The sequence below is a fragment of the Fukomys damarensis genome, unplaced genomic scaffold (assembly GCF_012274545.1).
Source record: "Fukomys damarensis isolate Sample0158 unplaced genomic scaffold, DMR_v1.0_HiC HiC_scaffold_23, whole genome shotgun sequence".
Taxonomy (NCBI): domain Eukaryota; kingdom Metazoa; phylum Chordata; class Mammalia; order Rodentia; family Bathyergidae; genus Fukomys; species Fukomys damarensis.
Genome location: NW_022900935.1, coordinates 22,858,331 through 22,874,248, shown reverse-complemented (window position 1 = coordinate 22,874,248; position 15,918 = coordinate 22,858,331). Strand labels below are relative to the sequence as shown.

The 15,918-nt window shown below is 48.5% G+C and overlaps 1 long non-coding RNA gene across 2 annotated transcripts in view; it reads right to left on the bottom strand.

The window, feature by feature from the left end:
• The window catches only part of LOC104869187, a 24,277-nt gene extending 8,693 nt beyond the window's left edge, over nucleotides 1-15,584 (bottom strand). For both annotated transcript variants that reach the window (XR_002025693.2, XR_782225.1), the window contains exons 1-2: nucleotides 15,514-15,584; nucleotides 9,515-9,624 (exon numbers count right to left, since the gene is read on the bottom strand). This is a non-coding gene — a long non-coding RNA (uncharacterized LOC104869187). The remainder of the gene's footprint in view (nucleotides 1-9,514; nucleotides 9,625-15,513) is intronic.
• Nucleotides 15,585-15,918: the final 334 nt, after the last annotated feature.

Genomic DNA, 15,918 nt, shown 5'->3' with positions numbered 1-15,918 from the left:
TTTTTTTTTTTTTTTTTTTTTTTTTTTTCTAATGTGGAAGATCAGACCAGGGCCTGGTACATGCTGGTCCCAGCCCTAATTGGCATAGACAGCATATTCTACCCAACAACAGTAGACTACACATTCTTCTCAAGCTCACATGAAATATTCACTAAGCAATAAAACACAGCTTAACAAATACATAAGAATATAAATCATACAATGTCTGCTTTCAGAGGAAAATGGAATTAAACTAAGATAGCAATAAAAGCAAGATGGCTATCAATACATTTCTAAATATCACTGAACCAAAGAAGAAATCTAATAGAAATTTAAAAGTATTTGGGCCTAATGATTTGAAAATACAACGTACCAATAGATGGAGGCCACCATCATCATTCTTGTTCTTATTATGCCTCACCCTCTAGCCACAGTCCTGCGCCAGTCATGGCTGAGGTCATCATGCTTACCATACCTTAGACCACCCAGATCCCAGCTGCTGGGTCTAGCTGGGTCACTGCATCCTGATCTTCCTGTCATTCCTCTGAAATCACACATACCTTGAGCTGTAGTCCACATGAGTTATCACAAGTACAGAACAAACTTAAGGGCCTCCTTATCTCAAGCATTTCCACAGGCAGCTGAGGTTAAGCAGAGGCCCTAGGAGCAGAGGCCAGGAGTGTTGTAAAGGAGATACCCATGCAGACTAAGGTGAGGTCTTAGTGACCCCTCATGGCTCCATCGGTTGTTAATATTTGGGGGGTTCTCCAGTTCTCCACATTTCTTAGACCTATGACCCTTAGGCTAGATTATTACAAAATTCTTGATTTTAAGGTTTTATGAGTTTTATGTGGTACTAAATGTTGTGAAATATACAAAAAATTAGTACCTAAAATTATGGCCCAGAATTCTTAAGAAGACAAGGAACTACCTCTGATGGGAGGAAATGCTTTGATAAGGACTTTGAGTAGAGATCCAGCCATAAGCTTGGGAAAGCTAAAGCCTAGGGTCCTAAGGAGGGAGGAAGGGACTAACAAGGGGCAGGGACAAGCGTCTCATTATATTATCTGGATGGCATCAACTGTCCTTCACATGAACCGGGCTTCACGAGAGGAGATCCTCCTCTGAACATTCCAAAGCCTCTCACTGGTCTACTCTCAGGAATGCTTGAGGGAATGATTTTATGGTTTATATGAAATCCAAGAGTCAGTTTCAACACATTCAAGTCAGGATGGCTCAGGAAAAAAGCCAGTATGCTTTGCGGGAAATAGAGATCGTGGGGGAAATGTGAGCAGGTAGAAAACAGTGTTTCATGGTGTGGTGGTGCAGCACATACCGCACCTTGGGACTCCATTCAGGCCAGAGTCTATGGGAGTGGCCTTCTCTAGAGGCACACAGTATAAAACCTGAGCAACTGAATGTGACAGCCCTCGACTGACCCTGCGGCATTAGAGGAAATCTTACTACCATTTGAAGAGACAGAGACGCCTCCCTCTCCCCACCCTTCCTAGGTACTATTGAGACTCAGTGTTTTCCTTAGGTTTTGTGTTTAAGGTTCTAAGATCTTTGGGTTTCTGAATCTACAGTTCTCTTACTCCAAGAATCTAGGAGTATAATAAAACTACAATTCTAAGACAAAAACCACCACTATAACTAATGCCACTGTGCTTGGCACATTCCAGACACTGAGCCAGGGACTTTCCACGCTTTCTCTCAGTTAAGCCCTAGGAGATATGCAATATTAATCTCTCCATTTTGCAGATGTGGATACTGAGACACAGAGAGTTAAGTCATCAATCCAAGATCGTAAGGACAGGAGCTCTGACTTTAGAGATCTGACCTAGAGCTTCCTTAACTCCTTACCTCACTGACATTCCAATAAACAGCCTCCTCTCTCTCCTTTGTCCTTTACTGCCCCTTTGTCTATGAGCTTCCCTTTTTCCAGCAAAAGCCCCAGGTGCTGCAAGATAGATCTAAGACCCTTCATCTTGTGTTATGTTGTGTTGAGTCATACCGTGTTGTCATTGGTCGTGTTGTGTTGAATGTGTTTGTCTCCATTCAGATATAAACTCTTCCAGCATAAGGACCAAGTCTGAGTCCACAGAGTCTGAGTCTAAATCCACCTCTCAGTCCAGGCACTAGCACACGCTGGATGCTCGAAGCAATGTTTACTGTATGAGAGATTAATTGGCCACCTGGGCTCCTGGGAGTAAGCACTTGTGTCTGTGTACTCCTCGACCATCCTCTGAGATTGACCCTGATGGAGGCTGGCAAGGCAGGCACATTTCTGAAGGCACCTGAGCAGGCAGAGCCAAGCCAGTGCTCATCCTTACCAGGAACTGGAAGGCAGGAACAGGATAGACCTGAGTCCCAGGCGGGGAGCAGACAATAACTGGAATCAAAATGAGAAGCCTAAGAGGAGCCTCCTGGGAGGGAGGCCAGGCACAGCAAGAAAATAGTCCCAGATGCCTCCAGTTGTCTATGGTTCATCTTTACTAGGAGCTTAAAGGGGACATAAATATCCCAGAGTCACGTATCCTCAATTCTCTGCCTTTTACCCTCTTCTTGCTTCAGGAGCAGGGCCCCATCTGACACCTGAGGTCTTTCCTAGGTGTGGGCTGAGGTCCTGCTGAGGACTTCCAAATTCCTAGACACAGATCAGACGCATGGTCATTTGAGCCTGTTCAAGCAGAAAGCCCAGGAGTTCCTGCCAGCCAGCCTCTCTCCAGTGGAGCCAGCTCTACAGCCCAGGGGCCTCTTGGACCCAGGCTCTTCCCGTACTCACACTGCTGGTCCTCTTCACAGGCTGCTCTCTGCCTGGACTTTCCTTCTGGGCTTTACTCCCCTACTAACTCCCTCAGGAGTGTTCTAAAATAAAAGTCTAGAGCTGCGGCTATAGCTCAAGGGTAGAGCACTTGACTAACATGTGCAAGGTCCTAAATTCAATCCCCGGTACAGCAAATAAAAAATAAATAAATAGGTAGACTTAGACTATGTCTACAATCCTCTTGCCAATGGCACAAAGTTCTAGTTCCTTGGTCCAGCACACAAGGCCCTTCATGGACTGCCCCTGCTGATGTTTCCAGGGTCACTTCCTCTGCTACTTGAACCTTAGCTGAACTCTCGTCGCTGTCTCATGCCTTTGTGCCTTTGCCCTGGATAGGCTGTATGGCTTGCTCTCCTTAAATTCTAACAATCAGCCTTGCATTGGTTACACCCTGGTTTTATAACATCATGAACTCGATACCATTAACTTAATACTTACATTGTATGAGTGTTTAACTATGTTAATTTCCCTACCCAATTGAGAACTTCATGTGAAGCTGCATTCTGCCTACAAGTTTACCCTGCATCTGGCTCACAGACCCTATGTGTCAAATAAAGGAAAGAAGAAATGAATGGCAATGAATAAGTGAATGAGACAAAGACATCTGGTAATGGTATGGGTGGGGTTAGAGTGAGCAAGGGAACCTGAGGAAAGAAAAGAAGAAAACAAAGCCAGCTCCAAGAGGGAGGTGAGGAAGCTGCCTCCAGAACCCTACTGCCAGCTCTCTGTGGGGTCCATCCTATCCCTGAGGTGTGCGCTCTGAAACCCTCAGAATCCTTGTCATTTCCTCATGTTTGTTGTTTCTGCTAACCCTGCCAGGAAACCATCTCTGACCTTGCCCTGAGGAAGAGCTGCTCAGCCCTTGCCCAAATCTGCTGTCTTCTTTATAGACTAAGGTGGAATGTGGGCTGTGCAGCTGACACCACGCTAGGCACCAGGGCTTTCGTAGCCTGGAAGTTAGGCAGGCAAAGCCTAAGTCAGGAGAGAGAGATTGGGCTCCTAAAGATGGGGTGAGGTGGACCAGAAAGCTCCAGGGCCGGGAGATGAAACCACTAGTCCTTCATGCTGTTGTTTGAACCCCCTGGGTGGATTTCCTGTTTCAGCTGTCTTGTATTTAGCTGCATTCCTGATGACAAATCACTTCTCAAACAGGGGATCTGAGGGAGCCAGAACTGACTGGAAGCTTTGGGGAGGAGGAAGGAACTACTACTTTATTCACCACAGCACCTCAGGGCCCAACGTGGGGCCTGCACATGGTAGAGTAGTACAAAAATATTTTTTGGAAGAGAGGGAGGAAGGGCGGGGTAGGTTGGCCCCGCTGGAGCCAAAGGGGTACAAGGAGGAAGCCCCTCTGAGGTACAACCCTGCAGGTAAATGTGGGCATCACAGTGTGCGACTTCCCTGGAAAAGAGTGGGAAGCAGAGGGTCAGGGTCTCCTGGAGCCATTCCTCACCTTGTCAAGCAAGTTCTGTTCAGGTCTTGGAGGTCTGGGCCAGAGATAACAAAGGGACCTGTCTCTTCATTTAGACACCTTCCCTCCCCCAGTGTCAGGAGTCCTCATCCCTGATGGGCATCAAAATATCCTGCCAAGCCTTAAATAGTGAAGATCCCTGAGTCTCTGTGAAACTGGAGGGGCCATAGAAGGATATTTCTTTAAACTGCCCCAGGAGATTCTGCCATCCTGTCAAGTAGGAACTGCCCACCAACTGGATCAATTTTAAACCCCAGCCAGGCATTCCCAGCCCTCTGAAGTCTGGCCCCAGCGTCCCTGTGTAGCCTTTGCCTTGCCCTTCATCCCAAACACACAGCCTCATGAAACTGCCCATGTTCTTCTGACATACTCAGGTTCTCTCACAACCAAATCTTTGCATCTTTCTGTCTTCTAGAGAATGTCTACACACACTGCAAGGCCCAAGGAAAAACTCTGCATCCTCTGAGAAGCCCTTCCCAACCTTTTTTCAGAGAGCAAGGCAAAACTATTCTCTCTTTCCTGTGAGTCTCCCAGTACTTTCTATCACCCTAGGTCACAACACCTGTCACTCTGCTCCATAATTATTTAATAATCCCTGTGCAAGACAGTTTGTACAAGCTGCTTTGTGTAAGCCTCGAGAATCCTTTGATGTAGATGATGATGATGATGATGGTGGTGGTGGAGCGATGGCAGTGGCGGTGAAGAGGAAGATAAACACTTACCAGGTGGAAACCCTACTCTAAGGGTTCTGTGTGCACAGCCAGACTCCTTTATCCTCATTGACACCTCTGAGAAGTGGGTTTTTTAAAATTTCCGGACCCATCTTACATCTGGAGTCACTGAGGTCCACAGAGGTGAATTTACTTGCCCTAGGTCAACTACTAAGTGGCAGAGCCAGGTCCTAACCCAAGCAGCATTTCAGGCATCCACTGAGCTTCAGCTCTTTTAAAGAGGACACTGGGGCTCAGGAAAATCATTGGCTCAGCAAACTCACCATTCTCATAAGGAGCAAAGTCATAATTTGCATCCAATAACCTCTAACCCTACAGCTCTACACTCCTGCTTGGCCCCCACTTAAACTTCCTGCTAAGTATTCTTCAAGCCAAACCCCCATTCCTGGCCTGTCTAGCTCCCTTCCTTTCTCCCCACAAACCCCCAGAGACTTGCTTTCTCCTCTTCCCAGCCTGATTCTCCCCTCATCTCACTCACTCCCCATCCTGCCACACCTTGATTCCCTGGAAGGAACACCCGCCCGCCCTCACCCTTGCCCTAGTAAAGTTTGCAGCTTCCCTGGTAGGCAGGGGTCCGCCACACGTGTGAGATTTTCCCATTCCACCATTTCCCTATCCGGACTGAGGTAGGCTGAGGCAGTGGAAGAAACAAGCCTTCATGGCACCCCTCCCCTGCCACTGGGCCTCAATTTCTCCATTGGTAAGGGGTAAGATGGAAAATGGCCCTGCCTGATCACCTACTTGGGCTGAGAGGCAGCTCTGATGGGGTAACAGTGCACAGGCTGTGTAAACGCTGATGTTCAGACCAGGAGCACCTCACACCTGGGCCACGCTTAAGAAGATGAGGTCACAAATCAGCCAGGAACCCAGCTCTCCCTCCCTGGCAGGTTACCCAATATCCCTAAGTATCCCACTCTAAAGAATGGGAATCACAACAGTACATTTAGTCAGGAACCATCATGAAAACTGAGTACAGCAAAGGTCTGCATGTAAAGGATTCCTAGCACATGAGTCCATGAGATGATGGTAAGAAGTGTTCAGGGACAGGCCCTGCCTCCCTCTGCAGGAATCAGACTCCCATGGGAACCTTGGCTCTCCAAGCAGTCCCCAGTCCAGCCACCCTGCCCACAAATAATAACTCAAATTCATCATCCAGCCTAGTGACAGAAGGTCCTAAAACTGCCTGGCTACCACAGATTGTGACAGAGCTCCTCACCCTCATCCAGTCCTTCACCACCCCTGCAGGAGTTTGCCTGGACTCTGCTCCAGGCTGACCCGATCTCATCTCCAACTCTACTGCTTCCTTGCTGGGTAATCTTGGGCAAGTTATTTCCCTTTTCTGGGCCTTTCCTAGCCTCATCTGTAAAGTGGGCAGGACACTCTCAATCTGGGAGGGTTCCTGGGAGGATCACAAGTACCGGACATACAGGAAGTAAAAAATCTTTAAAGCTCTAGTACCCTCACTTTCTGGATGAAAAGACTGAGGTTCAGAAAAGTTCTGTTGCTTGCTCCACAGCCAGGAAGATGGAAGCTGGCCCCAAGTCCAGGGGCCCAACTCGTGCACAGGAAGGTGCCTGCCAGCTACTGAGTTTATGAGGCCATAAGGACAAAGACCTGTGTGAGTATCCTTCATGGTATGCCTCGTTACACACTCACTAGCCATGGCCGGCCCGCAGTGCCGGGTCCTCCAGAGTGGGTCAGAGGGAACAGGGTCAGAGCAGGCTGGTCATGCAGGTGAGGCTATGTATCCTGCACCCGTCAGAAGCCCCACATCCACAGACAGGAAAGCACTGGACTTGTCCTAGTAAACTGCACAGCAAAGACAGAGCCTTTATGCCACAGCCAACTGTTAACACTGTGCCTTGGTGTTCCAGCCTGAGTCTGGGCAGAGATGCTGCAACGCACTGCCTCAGCCTTGCTGTTGTATTAGGGCTGCCTGCCGGTAAAAGACTGGAGCACTGGCTCTGGGTCACTTTGACTCTTCTCTTTGTTGTGCGGCTTTTGTTTACATTTTTGCAGCACTAGGAGTTGAACCCAGGGCCTTTGAACTGAGTGACATCTTCAGCCCTTTTTATTTTTTAGCTTGAGACAGGAACTCACTAAGTTGCTAAGTTGCACAGGCTGGGCTCAAACTTGTGATCCTCCTGCCTCAAACTCCCAGAGTGTTGGGATTATAGGCATGCCCTACCATGCTTGGCTTTTTCTCTCTTTCAAAGACAATGATAAGATAACATTTTTCACAGATCTGATGGACAAAGACTAAAAAGGCAAACCAGGCCCAGTATTGATCAGAGGATTGTGAAAGGGCAGGTCCTTTTATGGCTAGTTAAAAAGCACAATATGTTTTGAAGGACAATTTGGCAAAGTCTAAAAACTGCACCTGTCCTCTGACCTTCTAATCCCTTTCCTATAAGGATTTGTACTGAGTTATTGGTACACTGTTGGTTCACAGAGTTGGTTATAATTGCTTCAAAGTAGAAACTACCTAACATATTCATTAGTAGAAGACTGGTTCGAACAATGAGAGGCTGTCATTCAGGCATTAAAAATTGCACTGAGCCCTCAGTTCCACCTGAAAAATATGTCAGGAAGGCTGGAGGTACAGCTCAGTGGTAGAGCGCTTATGTAACTGGCATGTGTGAACCTGTGGGTTCAGTCTCCAGTGCCACAAAAATTTAATTAACTAAAAATTGTATTGGGAAAACATTTACTTGCAGAGAAATGTTTATTATAGATTAAGAGTACAACACAATTTGTATCAGGAATGATATAAATTGATATAGCTAGGCAAAGTAAGCTTTTTTACATGAGGGCAGGTCTCTTTGGAATATTCCCTCTTGGAACCCAGCTGCCATTCTGTAAGGAAGCCCAGGCTGTCCTGCAGGGGACAAGTGGAGAGAATGGCCCAACTATGTGTCCACTGGATGCCTGAGTGACCCCAGTTAACAGCACATGGAACGGAACTGCCTGGTCAATCCACAAAATCCTGAGAAGTAATAAATTATTGCCACTTAAAACCACTACAGCAATGGGCAGCTGAAACACTGTTTTTATATCCTTTAATCCAGAATGGATAGAGAGCTTTTGTGCAGAAGTCTCCAGACACGTGTCCAGCTTCACTGTGAGTCCCAGGAAACCAGATCCTTGAGTGAGCCCAACTTGCTGAGCCTCTACTGCTGGCTTTCACAAAATCTAGCACACATTAGGTGCTTAACAAATATTTATCAGACAAGTGAATAAATGTCTTAGTTAACACACATTGTAGCCCTGTGAGGAAAGAACTGTCACTCAGTTGATACCCATTCATGTCAGCAAAATGCAGATACTGTATTACAAAAGGTAAAAATAATCACCCCTAATTGTACTACCCACAGATAATTTCAGATAACATCCAGAATACATTTAGAGAAATCCAACCTCATGGTAGCTACGTACTTCAGAAACTGTGACAAGCATATGCTCCTATAACCTCAAAAATATTGTGGATTCCTTTCCATGTCCATAAACACGTATCTCCAGTCAACAGCTTTAATGAACACACGTGCCTGTGTGACATCAGGAGTTATAACCCCCCTGCCCCCAGCAGGCCCCCACAGCCTTGTCTGCAGCAATGCTAGGAGGTTACCTGTGGCAACCCTTTCACGACAGAGCCCTAGGAACTACCTGCCCAGCAAATTTGTGACAGAGCCGGGAGTTGAGCAGAGGCCCCTTCTCTGAGTCCAAGGTCTTGTCTCCAGCCAGCCAAGGCACTTTCCCTTTCTCACGAGCCAGCTAGATAAGAACTATCCTGGGTTTGGGGCCTTTAACCTCCTCAGGGAAAGGAACTGCTCCTCCAGGTTCTGCTCTGGTTCTCACCGCCCCTCTGTAAAGGGTGAGTCAGTCGCAATGTCATGAATGAGTCAGCCAGCTTGTCTGTGATGAATATGCATGTGACTGCCAGGTGGCAAGCAGGTGGGAGCCGGGCGGGGAAGCCTGCACTGGTGGACACTGGCTGGGTGGTGGCTGCCGGGTTAGGAGGTGAGCTATGTGCTTCCTTTCTGATCCGATTGCTGCATGATAGATTCTCAAAGTGAGGAGGCCCGGGTTTCATATGTTATGTCCATTGGGTCCGGGGTTTAGGGGGTCCCCAGACTCACCCTAGCTAGGCTTGTCTCTCTCACTCTGTTGTACAGAAAGAGGAAGAGGAGTCAGAGAAGATAGGTGCAAAGCAAAAATTTTATCACAGATAGTATAAAAAGAAGCGGTACAGAGCCACTCCAGAGGAGTGGGGGCGCCCAGAGGTGGGTCATGAACAAATCTGGGGCTGCAGCACTGTTTTCTGAATCTCTCCAGTGTCCCTGCTGTTCCTCCACTCTCAAGGGTGCCAGGTTAATTCCTCACACTCAATCTTTATGGAGGACCTCCTGTATGCTAGGTCCACGGCCAAGGCACTGAGTCCTTCCCAGAGATTACTGTGGGCCCATTATACAAAGAGAAAATGAGGCCCACAGGGAATAAGAAACTCACCAAAGATGGCACCGTTGGGCCATAAAGCCAGAGCTGAACTGTCCCGAAACTCTGCCCTTTGTGGGGCTGCAACCAGGTCCTCTCCTTCCAACCTCGGAGATCACTGCCCCCTGCCAAAAAAAAAACAGTACACAGAAACTGAGAGATGAACCAGGTGCATGCCTAGAATGCCAGACTCAGGAGACTGAGGCAGCAGACAGCTGTGAGCTCAAGGCCAGGGTTGGGCTTCATAGTAAGTTTAAGGCCATAATGAGTTTAGGTCATGAAACTCTAACAAAAACAGAAGTCAAGCAAAGTAGATGCTTCCTACCTTAAAATAAACCAAGCTCTGGGGATATAAAGAGTTGGAAATTAGAAGAGTTGCCATTTTTAAAGTATATGTCAGCCATTTTCTCCCTTCATAATCACAATCAATCTCTGAGGTGAGTACCGGCATTATTCTCATTTCATTTGGGGAAACAGACTCAGGTTAGGTTACACAGCCAAAACCAAACAGCCAGCAAGTCACTCTCCAAATCCTGTGCTCTGCCTGCCATACATTTCCGATGGGCCTCCTCCTTCATTCATTGTTTGATTCACTCATTTATAAAACATTTATAGTTTCTTTTCTGTGCCAAATAATTTGTTGGACAAGGGAACAGAAAGATGCCTGAGATCCTGACCTGGAGAAGTCATTATCTACAGGGAAGATAAGACTCAAATAATCGTAATCTAAGTGATAACACTGCGGGCTTGACTCTTATTTTTTCATTTAATGGAGGGGCAAAAACAGTGCCTGCATAATATGGGAGCAAATTACCTTATTTCCCCAAGCTTCAGAAAATGAAGTGAAGGCCAGGTGTGGAGGCTGAGGCAGGAGGATTGTGAAGAGTTTGCAAATTCAAGGTCAGTCTAGGCTACATAGTGAGTTCAAGGCCAGTCTGAACTACACAGTGAGAACCTGTCTTAAAAAAGCAAATAAAAAAATGCCTGCCTTGCAAGCATAAGGCCTGGAGTTCAATCCCCAGTACCAAAAAAAAAAAAAAAAAAAAAAAAAAAAGACAGAGGGAAAGAGACAGAAAAACTCCTAGAGCTCCTGTGGGAGTTAAATTAACTGATATATTATATTAATTCACTCAACAAATATGTACTGATACCCAGTGTGTAGCAGCTACTGGTTTTTTTTTTTGGTGATAGGAATGCTGGAGGAAGTAGACAAGAGACATTATCCTGGAACCACATAAAGATTTTAAATACAAATTCTTTTCTTTTCTTTTTTCCAGTACTGGGGATTGAACTGAGGCCTCACACACACTAAAAAGGTGCCCTACCACTGAACTGCACCTCTAGCCATTTTTATTGAGACAGGATCTCATCGAGTTGCCCAGGCTGGCCCTTGAACTTTTGATTCACAGCTAGAACTCCTGCCTCAGTGCTGAAGTAGATGGGATTACAGGTACCACCCTGCTCAGCTTTCTCCCCACCCCTCAAATAATTCAAGCATATTATGCATACAGAAAAGTGCAAGAATCCTGCCTGTCCAAAGACAAACAGCATCCCCTGTGTAACCAGCTGCCTGATTTAAGAAGCAGAATTACCAAACAAGGTCAGGACTAGGGTATGGCAAAGAAACGCTATCCTCCTGCGTAAAATTTAAGGAGGGAGGAGTGCCAAAGAAACTGAGCCATCAACATAAATTATAATCTTGATGCAGTGTTTCTGAAAAATCAAAATTAGTGCCAAAAAAATCCATGATGAGAAAATATCCGTGCAACTGCGGGAAGCCTCCTCGTATCAAAGCGTAAGGCAAAAGGAAAACACCAGAACTGCCGATCTGGTTTTCACCTGTCTCCCCTGATTACCAGCTCGCCTCACAGTTGAGACCCTCCCTTCCAGGAAGGAAGAGTTCCTCTGATACATATTCTAGTCCCGTGCAGGTTCTTGCCTGTTTTTAAACTTTATATACATGCAGTCCCACTCTTGCATATGGCCTCAACAAGATGTCTGTGAGAGATATCCATGCTGTAGGAGGCTGTGGACAGATGTTGACAGGAGGGAGTGATACGGTCAGCTGTGCATCATGGAGAGACCAAGGTGGGAGCAGGTAGAGGGAGGCATAAGCACTGGCTGTAGCCTGCACTGGAAGAGGGACTTCAAGGATGGACAAGAGAACATGGAGTCTCATCATTTTGATTTTTGCTGTACTGGGGATGAAACCCAAGATCTTGCACTGAGCTACATCCACAGTTCTTTTTTATTTTTTTTACTTTGAGATAGGGTATCATTAAGGGAATCACTAAGTCACCCAGATCTTCCAGCCTCAGCCTCCTGAGTAGCCTGGATGACAGGCGTATGCCACCACTCCCGGCTCCCATGGTATTCTGGAAGAGTAAAATCCATAGGCTTGACTGGATATTGGAAGTGAGGGAGAGAGAGAGCGAAGTCAGGAAGACACCTGACTGGTGGGGAGACTGGCAGGGGTGATGATGAGTTAGGTTTAAGTGTGGCAAGTGTGAGGCACCTTTCAGAGGCATGAGTGCTCTAAAGATGTGGAGCAGGGAAATGGTCCTTCAGTGTCCTCCAGCAACCGATGATATCACTTGCAGAGGGCCAGGGAGGGGTGCACAAAAGGATCAGGAAGGGATGCTGTAGAGTTCTGGGAGCAGGAGGTTTGAGCAGGTATGTAAATCAGAATGAAAATATTAAACATGCAAAACTGTCCTGCCTGGCCCAGCAGCAGGATCTCCTAGAGGGTGGAATGCCAGCCTTGCCAACACCATGTTTACCTGCAGTCCAGGAGGATCTGAGTTGCAAAACATCCTGCAGATTAGGGGCTCTCTAGACCCAGCACCTGCCAGCCCCCCTTGCATCAGTAGCAGCTAAGTCAGCAAAGGCTTTTCTCCCTGACACCAAGGACGCTTACCTTTAAAGGCAAAAGAGCCTTTTCCGGCCTCAGGCTGGCCTTACTCACTCCTGCCTCCAGAGCCTCTAGGACCCGCCCTACAGAGCACCGCCCACCCCTCGGCCCCAGGGACCCAACTTCGTGCTCTGAGACACGCACCGGGCACCCGCTGGAGCATGTGCACCTGGCACCTCCCCATCAGTTCCCCAGTCCCAGGGAGCTCTTTTCCTCCAGACTGGCTGGGGCTGGAATTGCTTGGAATGAACCCAGAAAAGCTCTAGTTGCTTCCAGGACTGAAGTCAGCCTCCAGAGAACAAAGCTGCCAGTGTGGGCACAGGCTGGAGAGGGGACACTAGGTGTGTCCGGGCTGAACTCTGGGGCCCCGCCACCTTGTCATCTCCCCCTAAAGCCTCAAGTAGGAGAGGCTGTGGGGAGGCTGGGATTTCCTTAGGTCCTTTATCTTCTTAAAAACTCCTGATGCTCCCCGCTGCCCACTGAATAAAACCCTGACTCCCATGCCTGGCTTTTGGGACCCTTTGTGATCCCACCTCTTCAACCTTATCTCTTCTCTCCACCTTCATCTCCTCTCCTCCTCAATCCCCTCCCAGCTAGTGGCGCCACTCTGGTTTAAGTCCCCCTTTCAGGCCTGTGATCCCTCTCCCAGATGCAATGCTAATGCCTGGGGCCTTCTTCTCCAGGTGCACCCTCCCTAGACGAGTTACATTCTGTTTCCCCAGACTCAGGTGGCCAGAGGAGCCACAGCCCTACTAACCAGAGCCTAACCTCTGATCCAGGGTCTACGACTTCTCATAATAGCCTCTAGGAGCCATAAAACATGTAGAGAGAGAGGACACAGAGAAGTGGAATTTCAAGCAGGTAATGGGGGTCTGTGTTTGGGCAGGTCTGGTGGGTGAGGCAAAGGTAAAGTGGTTTTTCTGGCTATACTGCTTTGTCACAAGTGGCACCCTGACCGTGGGGATGGGGATTTGACTGAACTGCTGATACCGAGAATCAGCACAGTAAAGTTATGTGGAAAAACCTTTATACACATCTGCCCTCCCTCCCCGAGGCTCATCCAGGAGGGGACTGTTGCACCTATACACATGGGTCTTAGGGCTCAGAGAAGAGAAGGAGCATGCTCAGGCATGTTTGGCAAAAAACCCAAAAAGCAAACAAATGAAAAACAGTGGAGCTGGGATTCCAAAGTCTGAATCCACCATCAACCTCTGGACGCAGCCCATAGAGTCTGTGGAGTCTCTGTCTCTTCGCCCGTGATGATGGTCTGCTGCTTTTGCACCTGCTCTTCCCTCTGCCAAGAATGGCCTTCTCTCCATCTATTTGGTGAATTCATATTCAGCCTTCTAAATCCTGCTCAGCATGACCTTCCCCTCTTTTGAAGGGCTCTCCATTCCCTCTGCTCCTGTGGCACAAGCTCTGCTCTTGTACCTATATTTATACTGTACACTCATCCTCCCTCTTGTGTCCCCTCCAGTTTGGGGACTCCAGGAAGCTAGTCAGGGCCTCTCATCCCTCTGTCTCTGGGAAAGGGACCAGCACAGGGCTGGCAATTGGGCTGGCTGTGTGAGGAAATGGGAACTAGGGCAAGGCACTGAGCAGGAAGGTAGCAAAACCCAAAAGTTACTGGAGGGAAGTCTGTGTTAGCCACATTGGAAAATAGAGACCGACAGACCAGCTGCTCACGGGGCCCTTCGAACTGCTTTCAAGGCAGGTGGTGGAACCACCGAGCCAAATCCCCAGCCCAGCCCTTCTCCACTCCTTCACCCTCAGGTGCTCACAATGAGGGGGTAGAGAGACAGATGATAACAGCTAATTGAGAAATACCAAGGAATGAAGGACAGAAGACCCCCACTTGGGCACCAGAGCAAAGGTGTGGGGCTGGAGTGTGACATGAGGCTGAGCTTGTAACCTGGTGCCCTGAAAAAGGTCCCCACAGCAAGGCTTGGGGCTCCCTCTCTCCATGACAGTGTCAAATGCATGAACAGGATCATCACAAGATCCAGGACTGAGGAGGGAGGGAAGACCAGAGACTATAAAGGTCCTGAAGACAACCCAGAGTAAAGGAGGTTGATGTGGGAGTTGGAGCCAGGAAGACTCTGGTGTCCTGATAAGGACAGAGGTGGAAGGTGGCTCAAACTCTCCAGGCTTAACATATAGAAATTGGAGCCATGGGCAGGGGTGTGCCCAGAAAAGGACTGCTTTCCATCCTAGGGCTCCAAGCCCAAGTTGTATGCCCCTCGGCCAGCACTGGGCATACTGCTCAAGAATGCCAGGAGTCATCTTGGCCTTTCTGTTTCCAAAAGAAACCCCACTATGGACCCCTTCACCAAGAAAGGGAGCTAACACAGGAGCTAACACTAGTCCTAACCTAGAACTGTGGCCAGACCTTGAGACTGTTCCAAAGGCACGGGTCTAGAAGAAGAAACATGGTGAAATCAGATGACAATACCAGCACCACCATCAGTAAACATGCATATGCCGAGCATATCATGAGCACGCCTGAAAAGTCTCACCACCACTCGTGTAGTATGTTATGCATTACATGCTATCCACGAGAAAGCCACGATTCGTAGACCAGGGGCTCGAGCCCGGGTTTGCAGACGAGCTGCTTCAATGCCCGTCTCCCGTGCCCTTATCCATTTAGTCACCTGCCTCTTCTCAAGCTCTTCACACTTAGGTGTTACCACAGATGCACCTGGACTCTCAGAAGACAGGCCATCTTAAAGCAGGAAGAGAGCCCAACTGGTGCAAAACCTGGGGGACAGGAAATGTGGAGGAGGAACCAGGAAGGCAAGGAGGCCTCAATCAGGGAGCAAGACCTGCATAGTTTCGCTAATAAAGAATTAAAAGCCACTTTCCACGTGGTAGAATGACGCCCGCTCAAAATGCTTTACAAATATTAATTCACTTAATCTTCACAACAATCCTAGGAGATGGTACTATTATTATTCCTGATTTATCTTAAATTACCCCGGGACAGAGAGGAATCCAGAGTCCTAGCTCTAAAGCGCTAGGCTGGGCGGCTCCCAGTTTCCCTTACAGCCGGGTACCAGCTCCTCCATTTTACTAGAGGCTGCTAAACTCAGAGAGGTGAGCTCACTTGCCCAGGGTCACACAGCGAGCGCTCTCCAGGGTCGTCGCACACCGGGAGCAGAGAGGATCCGCCAGCCGTCGTGGAGCCCCGCCCCGGACGTGCCCGGCCCAGGCCCCGCCCACACGCCCCTCCCTCCTGACACACCAACTGGCCAACCAATGGCTGGGGTCCTATAAACGCTCGGCCGGCGCGCTCTAGCAGCTAGGAGGTTGGAGGTGTTGCGTGTGAGAGAGTGGGGTTTGAGCCAAGGGTCCCGAAGTGAGTGCACCAGCGCGCCGTTGGGCAACAGACGGAAGGAGTCCGAGTCGCAGTCCGAGTCCGAGGACCAGAGCGGAACCTCACCCGAGAGCGCCGCCCGTCCGCCCGTCGCCGCCCGCGCAACCGGCGCTGCCAGAGCCACCAGTGCAGAGC